The sequence below is a fragment of the Acomys russatus genome, chromosome 9 (genome assembly GCF_903995435.1).
Source record: "Acomys russatus chromosome 9, mAcoRus1.1, whole genome shotgun sequence".
In the NCBI taxonomy this organism is placed as follows: domain Eukaryota; kingdom Metazoa; phylum Chordata; class Mammalia; order Rodentia; family Muridae; genus Acomys; species Acomys russatus.
In genome coordinates this window covers 53,791,066-53,802,538 of record NC_067145.1, presented here as the reverse complement: position 1 = coordinate 53,802,538, position 11,473 = coordinate 53,791,066, and the positions used below count along the sequence as shown (strand labels likewise).

General features: G+C 46.6%; 1 protein-coding gene across 1 annotated transcript in view; it reads left to right on the top strand.

Annotated features, from left to right (window-relative positions):
* Window positions 1-2,327: 2,327 nt before the first annotated feature.
* Proser2 (proline and serine rich 2) overlaps window positions 2,328-11,473 on the top strand; it is a 33,220-nt gene continuing 24,074 nt past the window's right edge. The window contains exon 1 of the mRNA XM_051151360.1: window positions 2,328-2,458. The gene's annotated coding sequence lies outside the window, so the exon portion shown is untranslated. The remainder of the gene's footprint in view (window positions 2,459-11,473) is intronic.

The following is an 11,473-nucleotide window of genomic DNA, read 5'->3' as shown; positions in this document are numbered from 1 at the left end:
AACTTTAAAAATACGCACCCTGACAGGCAGTGGTACCACAAGCCTTTACTCACTGCACAAAGGCAGAGGCAGGCACATCTCTGTGAGTGTGGGGCCAGTCTAATCTACAGAGCCAGTTCCAGGACAGCTAGGGCTACACAGAGAAGCTCTTGTCTCAAACAAAACAAAACAGAAAAGAAAAGAAAAAGAAAGAAACACCCCCAAAGAAAAGCTCAGAAAGAAACAATAATAAAAGTGAAAAGAACTTCTGGGAAGCACTTGTCAAAATGTCCGGGTGTTTGTTTGTTTGAGACATGTCTCATTATGCAGCCTTGGCTGGCCTGGACTCACTATGTAGACCAGGCTGGCCTCGAACTCATAGAGATCCACCAGCCTCTGCCTCCTGAGTGCTGGGATTAAAGGCGAGTGCCACCACATCAAACCGGACCTGCTTTCCTAGAGACAAGGGTAAACTATATTACTTTAAACATACAGCATTCAATATTATATACCTCTAAAAATCACTTATGAGAAATGCATCCACATTTAACACAATGTGAGACAAAATTTTAAGAGAGGAGAGAACAAAAGCAACAAACAGAAACCGCAACAGAAATGAAAAGTTTGAATCTCTATTCACAGGGATCAGGAAACTATCAGATTAGCTTCTCTTCTGGATTTGGCTCAGAGAGAGGGATAAAACTTGCCTAATTAACTAGCATGTTGGGTAGATTAAAGTGCTTTGTAAACATTAATTAAAGATGCAGGGAGTTTGGTGAGGCCGGTGTGTTATTAGAGAAAAAGTTTTCTTCCCTTTAATCAGGTCCCTCTTCTCCCTGGGGAGGGCCGAGGCATGATCTAAGGACCAAGGAATTGGACTCAGCCCTTACAGCTGCCTCGAAGCCAGTCATTTTGTGCAGCCAGCCACTTCCTTCCTTACTTTTCTGTGAATTGGGAATAAACACAACACATTCTGGGGACACAGACTGTCACGGGGTCGTCCTCCCAGCCACACCAGGCCTTACAATGAATAAAACGCATGCCGCTGCCTGTTAATGTTAGCTTCTGCCCACTCATGAAAGGCTTCCATAGCTAGCTATTATTAGCTATCCAGAAATATTCCCGGTGGCAAAGACATAGCAACAAACAACAGGGCCAAAAGCTGGCATTTCTCCAGCCTTGTCCACCTCAATATTCCCTCTGTAAAATGACCACAAGAAGCCAAAGGCCCCAGCCCTGGAGATGGCTCATCCGGTCAAGGCACTTGCCACAAGCCCTGAATTCTATCCCATGTACTGGAAAGAGAGGACCAGCTCCTGAAGTTTGCCCTCTGACCTTCACTTTTGTTGAACACACACACACACACACACACACACACAACAACACACACACACACGAATGAATTTACCAAAAGAAACTGAAGTCCTCAAAAAAGCAAGGAGGATTTGGCACTTTTTATGACATAAATAAATAAATAAATAAATAAAATATGTCAAGAGCTAGCTATGCTTACTCTACTAAATTAAACTCTGTCCAATGTGCACACGAATGGGAACATCACATAAGTAATTCACAAGCATGCGCAATTCTTACGAGTTCATTAAAATGAAATAACGCTGGGCGTGGTGGTGCACGCCTTTAATCCCAGCCTGCAAATGGATCTCTTTGAATTGGAGGCCATCGTAGTGTACAAAGTGAGCTCCAGGCCAGCCAAGGCTACATTGTGAGACCTTTTATCAATCAAACAAAACAAACAAAGAAAAGCGTACCCCCCCACACACCAGGAAAAAATTAATAGGAAAAAAAAAAACAAGAATTGTCTAAATGAATTAACCCAAATAATGTATGTTATGTGTCTTGTCTGAGAGTGTAAGTATTCCATAAATAGCAGTCACTATTATCAAATGAAAATAATCTCTTCAGGCTAGTGTTACTGTTGGATATCTGTAATCCCAGAAGTCAGGAGACTGAAGCAAGGGGATCACGAACTTGAAGCCATCCTGCATGATGAAACTCTACTTCAGAAAAAAAAAACACCAGTAAACTCTCAAAGTTGGTGGTGGAGTTACTGGAGGAGTCCCTTCTCATTCAGGACTTTAAAAATACATCCGCATAACACTTTCACATTGCTCTCCCTCAATGTCTCAAGTAGAGAAGACCTGAAAGGTGAGCAAAGGCACAGCCAAGGATTTCGGGCTCTGGCCCTTTAAGTATCGCGGGGGCGCGCAGAGTACCTCTGGAGGGCTGAAGTCCCGGAGCCGGGAGCGCGCGGCAGAGGTGTGGAGCGAGGGCTGGGCGGCGGAGCGCGCACGACCGGGAGCGCGCCGCGGGGAGGTGCTGGGCGCACCGGGAGCGCGCGGCGGGCGGCCCAGGGACGGTCGGTCGGGAAGCGCGTGCGGCTCGCTGGCTGGTGGACGGCGTGAGCGCTGCGGGTCGCAGTCGGCGTGGACACCTGCGACCCGCGGAGGGACCTGGCTCGGTGAGTTCCGCCCTGCTGAGCAGGGACAGCCCGAGGGTGACCGGCCGGGCGCGGGGCGCTGCAGCAGCTGTCGGGATCACCCTGGGAGCCCTGCACCGGGCTCTGAAATTGGGGGAGTCCTTTGCGCGCAGCTGGGGAGCCTGTTGTCGCTGAGGTCAGAGCCTTCGTCCCGGGACTTGAGGGGTCGCGGCGCGTGGCGTCCCACCTCGGACTTTTCCCGTGGGCGAGCGCACAGTGGCTTGTAGCGTGTTGTCTGAATTGGGTCCCCGAGTCTCAGGCTTTGGTCCCCAACTTTCCCGGAGCCTGACGAGGGAATCGGCACCCGACTGCGCGTGAGGATTTGTCCACTGCGAGGCTGAGGGAGGTGGCTAGTGCCACCTGTTAAACCAGGGTTCTGCGCGAATCTTTCCGTAGGTTTCCGTGTCCCCGCCGGCTCCCCGCAGGTAACTGAATCGCGCAGGGATGTTTGTGTGGGTCTGCCCGGGGAACTGGGACGACAGGATTAGAGAGAAAGAATATGTGGCTTAACAAAAGGCAGTCAAATAAACTGCAGCATTTCTCTAAGACGGAAAGTTTCCCAGCATTGTTTTACGGATTCTAAATTTAAGCAACCAAGCCCCCACCCTTCGACACTTAACCGCAGGACGACTTTTAACTCTTTGCCTGAATTTATTTTATTTGGTGCAAAGCAGAAGATGAAGGGGGGGGGTGGTGTGTGTGTGTGTGTGTGTGTGTGTGTGTGTGTGTGTGTGTGTGTGTGTGTGTGTGTGTGTGTGCGCGCGCGCGCGCGCCACCCTTCGACACTTAACCGCAGGACGACTTTTAACTCTTTGCCTGAATTTATTTTATTTGGTGCAAAGCAGAAGATGAAGGGTGTGTGTGTGTGTGTGTGTGTGTGTGTGTGTGTGTGTGTGTGTGTGTGTGTGTGTCCGTCCCTAAACAGAGTAAAACTTTCAAGTTCTGTGGGACGATTCCTTCTGACTCCAATTTTAATAGAAAACAACAACAGCAAAAAACCAAACAAACAAACAACAACAACAACAACAAAACCATTTTGTCACAGACTGCTCTAGAAACACCAAAACAGTATTAAGTGTAAACTTGGGGAAAATGCTTGCAGGATAGACTTTTCTGAAAAATAATTTTCTGTGTGGTGCTCCAGTGTGTGCTAAAACTTTGCCCTCATATTCCATGCCTGAATGTTCCAGATTGTTTTTCTAGGTGGAGGAGGTATTTTCGTTGGTGCAGCCAATGTGGAAACACAAACAAATGCCCTATTTACTTGGGGTTGGGTGGGAAGGGTGGAAGTCGGCTAAGATCTTTCTTGCCAGGCTTGACAGTGTATGTATGGAATCTAGTGTATTTTCTTGCCCAGACGAGTAATAGCTTTTTTTTTTTTTTTTCTCTCACTGACTGGATTGGTTCCTTCCAACAGTGCTCCAATGAGCTTCTCCTGGAAAATTTTGGATGCTGATAATTTTAAAGTACATTTTTTTTTCTCCACTCCTAGAAACCAAAATTTTGAAACTGGAATAGGTGGCAGTTGTAAGGACGGGTTGTGCTTTTGAAAATAAAGAGTCTAGTGGCTCTTTATTGCAGAGGCTCGGCCTGTTTTAGTGCAGGCCTGGTGTGGCTGTTGGCTCCTTTATCATTGTATTTGTAGTTTGTTTGACCAGCTCCGGTGTGCTGGGCCCTGACTTGCCACTGTACATGCAAGAATTTCTAGATAAGAAGAGCCATATGGTCCAAACTGATTAAACCCAGATCTGGTAATCCTGCCTTTGTCAGTGGCTGATGAGACACACCTGGCCTTGGTTCCAGAGTTCTCAGACACCTCAGGAGCCTAGAGTTGGCACCTTGTGTTGATCTGAAGATGGGCTCAGGTAACTACTAGAGGCCTTGAAACCTGAAGGGAGGGAAGTGAACGGGTGGGGCCGAGCACAGCTCAGGGAATCCTCTGGAACAGAAAGTTCAGAGGGCAACTTATCTGCGTCGTTATGGGATGGATGCCAGGGACATGGAGGCCATTTGTTAGGTGCCAGGGGAATCCTAGGAGCATCCAAGAACTTAAGCGCTTTTGATGGTCAAGGGTGGCATCTCGTTTCAGTTTCCATTGTACTTTCTGTGGGTGTGGGGTGATGGCTCCCTCGTGTGTGCCCTCCTGAGGCTGGGCTCTCTCTGTCCCCTCTAATCATGCTGGCACTGCCTTCTCTGCATGTAGTGACATCCTTGATGCCAGCCAATCTGTTAGGAACCACAGTGAAGTTTCTCCTCAGTAACACCATTGCTCTTCCCAGAGGCACCAATCTTGAAATCCGAAAGAGTTTAGCAAAAGTTGGTGTTGCACTGATGGCCTGTGCAACCTAGCATCCTACCTTTGGGGAACAGAATCTGCTAGCTCTTTATGAATGCACATCACCCACACTAGACACTGGTGCACTGGGAAAGCTTGGTTTATTCATCGCCCTCTCCTGACCATGTCAGGTTCTCAAGTAGCCTAGGCTGGTCTCAAACTTGATACCTGGCAGAGGATAACCTTGAGCTCCTGGTCGACCCTTCTTTACCTCCCAAGTGATGAAAAGGTTCTCATTTAAAAAAAAAAATGTTTATTCCATTTATTTGTGTGTATGTGTGTACATGTATGCACATGTATGTGCATGTGCCACTGTGCCTATCTAGATGTCAAAGGACAATTTACAGGGATAGGTTCTCTTTTTCCACCACGAGAGTCTCTTGTACAGAACTCAGGTTGTCACATTCAGTGGCAAGCACCTTCACCCACTGAACCATTTCACCAGTCCAATTATCTTCTTTTTTTTTTTTTACTGTGGTAAAATAGAAAGTACATAATTACATACAATTTACCATCTTAAAGTCTATTAAAGCATGACACTAAGTGTATTAATAGTGGCATATAACCATCACACCTGTCTGGTTCTAGAACTTTTCCATCACCTTTCCTCATGAGACAGTCTCCCTTCTCCCATGGCCCTAGTCCCTGACAGCCACTACTCTGCTTTCTGTGCCTGGATTTGCCTATTCTCATACAGACAGAGTCTTAAAATGTTTGGCCTTTATGGTTTCAGGATTCATCAGCATTGTATTGGTCTTTTAATCTGTTGTTTGTTTGTTTGTTTTGATTTTGGTTTTTAATGAATGCACAGGATTCTTTCGAGTGTATAGGTCACGGGTTGCTTGTTATGGTCACCCTAATGGTATGAAGTAATATTTCATTGTGGCTTTGATTTGTAGTTCCCTAATGACTAACAGTGTTGAGAACTGTTTCCTGTGCTTGTCAGACGTCCTCCTATTTATTCATCTCCAGAGTGTGTGTGTGTGTGTGTGTGTGTGTGTGTGTGTGTGTGTGTGTGTGCGCGCGCAATAGGAAGTATATGCATGTGAGAGGTGGGGGGCCGGGGGGCAGGGTCAAGTGTCTTCCTCATTCTCCACATAACTTTCCCCTCCGTATTGCTTGAGACAGGGCCTCTCACTGAGCCTGGAGCTAGGCTGGCTTGCCAGTGAGCTTGAGACAGCCACCTGGGTCTTATGTGCCAGTGTGTCCGGCTTTTATTTGAATGCTGGGTGTCTGAACTCAGGTCATGCTTGGCAGGTACTTTTCTGATTGAACCTTCTGGCTGGCCCTCATTAGCAGTTCACTTGCCCCTGGGCAACCACAGCCTGACAACAGTACTCCCGTGCTGTGAGGAGTAAAGACGAGTTGAAACGGAGAAGGGGACACATTCGCTTGGCTTTTATTTCAGCACGTTGTTCTAACTGCTCTATTGTTGTTGGTCTCTTCCTGTGCCTAATTTATCATAAGTTGAGCTCTATCGTTGAATATATGTGCACACAAGAAAAATATTTCCTATAGGGCTCATATGCTACTTTGTGCCATGCGTTTGTTGAGGTTCTTAGAGAGTGCCCCTCCCCAGGTAAAGGAAAAGGCTGCTGTATGCATCTTCTTTATTTTTTAAATTTTACTTCATTTAGTTATTATTTGGGAGGAGAGCGTGCACATTTTTTTCGTGCCACTGTGTCCATGTGGAGGTCAGAGGGCGACACTGGGAGTCAGTTGTTTTTTTTTTTCACTACGAGTTCCAGGGATTGAACTCGGGTCATCAGGCTTGCTCTACAAGCACTTTTGACCTGTTCGGCCATCTTTCCCTACATTATTAGAGAAATACCTGCTGAAGACTCGATTCTCTCGTTAGTTTCTTTTGCATTGCTGTGAGCAAGGCCCCTAAGAGAACAACCCAGAGTGGAAATGCTGCTATGGCGCCAGGGCGCTCGAGCAGAACGTCATGGCAGTGGACAGGAAGCAAAGAGGGGACGAAAGAATGACGGCTAAGGAGGTGTCTGGGACAAGACAGAGACAAGAACCTACCCCAGTGACCTGCTTCTTTCCCAACCAACGCTCACCGGAACCCCCCAAATCGCTTCATCAGCTGAGAATAAGCCCCCACCCCCCAAGCCCTTGTGGGAGATGCCATCGCCTATGCAAACCGCGGTTCTGTTCTGTTTCAGTTTGTTACATCACCAAAATCGTGCAGTCGGTGGACTGGGTTCCCTTTCAACCCTTTGTTCCGTTGTGGGCTGTTTTGTTTTTCTACTCTGTCTTTGAGACTGCTTCTGTCTCTCAGAGGCCAGTTGTCTGACCAGTGCTGTGAAATACTTAATTGTCTGCCTATCTTAGTTAGCCATAACTCTCAACTGTCCTTTTGTTTTTCATCAGTTTTTCTAGACTATTTGGTTGGCTGGTTGGTTGGTTGGTTGGCTAGTTGGTTAGTTGTTTGGTTGGTTTTTTGAGACAAAGTTTCTCAGCATAACACAGTCCTGGCTGACCTGGACTCGTTTTGTAGACCTCGAACTCACAGAGATCTGCCTGCCTCTGCCCCCCAGTGCTGGGATTAAAGGCTTGCGCCACCGTGCCAGGCTACATATTTATTTATTTTTAATGGACTAGTTAAAGGGGCGTAAGGAAAGAGAGCCATAGTCCACTGGGCCTCAGGTCCCTGCCTTGGGCTCCATTACCCATAGCCTGTGACCCTGGGTTCACACCTGAAGTTTCTGTAACTAGATTTCCTGGTCTATAGTCTGGGACAGGATCCTGATTTCCCAGGTCCTCTGTAGACGGTGAGATGCAGACTCTTGATTGTTGGCTCTCTGCTGCTTCCCTTTAGCAGCTCAGCGCTCTGTGGATGCCTAAAATGGCTAATTTTGTACAAACTAATTAGAAGCTGGGGCAGGAGTTATGTGTAGGCTCTACCAGTGGCCCCATTGCTGCCTGCTAAAATGGGGCATTGGTGTTTTTGGTAAAGCTTCAGGGGACCGAAGGAGTTTTGAGAGGATGCTTAGGTTCCTCCAATGGGCTGGGCGAGTGCTTGCAACAAAGCGCTGGGAATCCCAGCGCAGCATATACTGGTTCTAATGATGGGAAGCCAGTGATCTCAGCACAAGGGAAGTGGAAGCAAGGGGATCAGAAGGCCAGGGTCATCCTCCGCTCCATGGTGAGTCTGAGGCCAGCCTGGGCTACGTGTAGCTCTGTCTTTAAAAAAAAAAAAAAAAAAAAAGTCCTCTCTCTCATCCTTAGCCCATTGAGAATTGTTCCAGAAATTTTGGTGAAAGAAAATACGATACATATATATGGACTGTTAACAACAACACCTACAAGTCTTCTGGGGGGGGGGGGGATGCAGAGGGGCAGCGGAAACGAGGCTAACATGGAAGATTTGTGCTTCGATCATCTTGCTGAGAGCCCAGCTTTTACCTTGGGCACTAGCCACGCAAGGCTCGGGAGTGTGGCTGTGGTAGTGACGTGATTTACTGTGGAGTGGACTTTCAACAGCAGGCTCAAGAATGAAGAAAGGTGGTAAAGTGGAGGACGTAAGATGAAATGCTATGAGCAGGAGAGGGCACCTGAAAAAGGTCCAGGGGAATTCTTGGCACAAAAAATGTGTGTGTGTGGTGTTGTTTGTTTGTTTTAAAATACTGTGCAAAAGCAGCCCTGGGAACCCGTAAGCCACAGCAGCCTTGAACCTGCTATCCCCTGTATAGGGTAAGTTGTCCTCCAAGTATATGAGGGAAATAATGAAAAAGCCCTCTGGAGGCCAGCTCTGTGTATGTTAGAAGTCTTTAAAATGTTTGTGAGGTCACTATGTCAGCTCCCCTCAAACCCTCCCAACCCCACCCTCCCACTCCCGTTGACTCCTATTCTGATTTTAGAGGCACTTTCTGTGGGAAGCTGTTGACATCAACAAATAATTAAGCCACACTCAGCATCAGGTGGTGGCAGACACCTGTTATCCTAGCACTGGGAAGGCTGAGGCAGGAGGACCAAAACAAAACCAAAAAACAAAACAACAAACAACCACAAAACCTACTTAATCAGAATCAAGGCACACTGCACTATTTTACACTAGTAACTACCAACACAGTGTGAAAAATTGTGTTGACTGCTGTGATGACTGAGACTTGGCTGTGCTTGACCTACGCACATAGCAACTGCACCACTTCTCACTTAAGCCTTTTTTCAGCCACGGCAAGAATTTAGCCAGTGACTTTGAGAAATCACAGAAAAACACACGGGAAAGGTAAAGTCTCGGGCTGTAGCCCAGTAGTCGAGAACTTGCCTGGCGTGCTCAATCTGTCATTCTGCAGAAAAATAAAACACAGCCAGAAGCCTGCAGTACCTATTTAAACCTGCATTTCTTAGCTAGTCTGCTCCATGGGATAGGAGTTGTGTGTTTATTTTCCAAGATGGTTGATCAAGTTACGAGCCCGACTGCTCAGCACCCGACCGACCGACTGACCAACCCTTTTCATTATTTGAATAATTATCAAATTCTGCTCTTGAACTTGTTGAAGGTGCTCTGGTTTTTCCTGGAGAGACTGAGAGGCAGTCCTTCAGCTCTGAAAATAGCAACAATTAAACTGTTAGCTCGGGTCATCAGGGGTTTTCAGCAAATATTGATGGTCCTGCTTCTTCACAAGGACCTGAGAGCCCCTTGTTTGAAGTAGGGCTGTGAATGGTACTCACAGGCCAACCTATAAGGAAGAGAGCTTGAAGAAGTTGTTGCTGAGGTCCCTGGCCATGTGCGGAGTCAGTAGGAGGAACCTGTGTGTACACCGCCAGGCAGAGTGTCCATCTGCATTCCCTCCTCTGACAAAAGCAAGCAAAGAAATTTTGTTGAGATGCAGTTAAACATTCTGTTTTTAGAATGTGTTTTAGGGTATATAACAAGTCAAACACACAGAGCCCTGGGTTCCACTCTCAGCAATGCAAAAAAGAAAAAATGGCTGGACCCATCAGGAGGTCCCGTATGAGCTTTATTCGGCTTCTGATTCAGATTTGTTTGTTTGAGATGATAAGATATGCAAAGATACCCACGGTCCAGTCTAACCAGGTGTTATGAACGCTCCAGGAAGCAAGCTCCACAGGAGAAAACTTCAGGTGAGAGTTTTAAGCTTCTTGGGAACAAAAGAGCTTTGCAAAACAAGGCGGTATAATTACCGCCCCTGAGTTAGAGGGCCTGCATTTCATCTCACTGGGCAGCACGTAGTGGGCGCACAGCAGGACTTGCTGAATAAAGCACACAACGTAGTTTCTCAAAAGTATAGCTTAACCTGGATTTTCTTCTGTTTTTAAAACAGTGCCCCTAATATCTAGAAAGAAACAGGCTTTTGGTGTGTGTGGGGTTTTTGTTGTTGTTGTTGTTGTTTGTTTGTTTGTTTGCTGTTTGTTTGAGGGGTCTTATTTTTGTTTGTTTTGAGACAAGGTCTCTCTAGCTCTAGCTGTCCTAGAACTCAGTGTAGACCAGGCTGGCCTTGAACTCATAGAGATCTGCTTGCTTCTGCCTGGGAGTGCTGGCATTCAACCACACTCAGCTAAAATAGACAATTAAAATAGCAGTTTTTAAAATATGAGCTGAGTAAAAACTTGCAATGCCTGTCTGAGCAAAGACTCCATTGCATTTCTCAGAGACTTCGCTCCTGCCAACTAGACTGTCTTCAGGAGAGATTTCCATTTTTTTAGGGACATCTGATTTTCATCTCTTGCTCAGAGAAGGTAAAGTAGTGAGTGACAAGAGACTTGCACCCAAGGATTGTTGCTCAGCGTGTTTGCCTCGGTGGAGACCCATCAGGTACTTTCATTCAATTGGCTATCCCTCACTACCTACCTCCTCTTAGTTGAAAGTGTTACTAACAGGGGCCACTTGAAATTATTATTGTTTTTCTACATTGCTCAAAATGAGGTTTTCTAAAAAACAGAAATCTAAATGTAAGCATGCCTGTGCTTTCAAAGATCAAGTTAACTGTCATCTTAGCCTTTTTATTGCATGTCATTGGGTGTCTATTAAGATTTAAGGTCTTTTCTAGGCTGTGGTGGCCCATGCCTTTAATCCCAGCACTCCAGAGGCAGAGGCGGGCGGATCACTGTGAGTTCGAGGCCAGCCTGGTCTACAAAGTGAGTCTAGGACAGCCAAGGCTACACAGAGAGACTGTGTCTCGAAAAACAAAAACAACAACAAAAAAAAGAAGAAGAAGAAAAGGAAGAAAAAAAAAAGATTTAAGGTCTTTGATGATTACATAAAACAGGAGACTGAGGCAGGAGGATCACAAGTTCAAAGCCTACCTGGGCTACAGAGTGAATTCAAGGCTAGCCTGTCAGCTTAGGCCCTGTCTCAAAAGTATTTTTTAAAAAGACTGGGGGTGTAGCTCAGTAGTGGAGTGCTTCCCTAGTATGTGTGTGAGAGGCTGAGGTCAATCCCCAGTGCTGGGGGTGTGGGGGCCAGGGGTCTCTATTCCAGGGAAGGACTGAGGACGGAGCTTGTGTGTGTATTCCTGTCTATGTGTCTGCGGTACCTCGGGGCCCAGTTGGACACACTGAAAACAAACAGCGCTGTGTCTTTGTGTGGTACACCCTGGTCTTGAACTCTCCATCTCCTGCTTCTGCCTCCTCTGAATTTTGAGATTACGAATGCCAAGCTCAAAATCATACACACCAACACCACACAC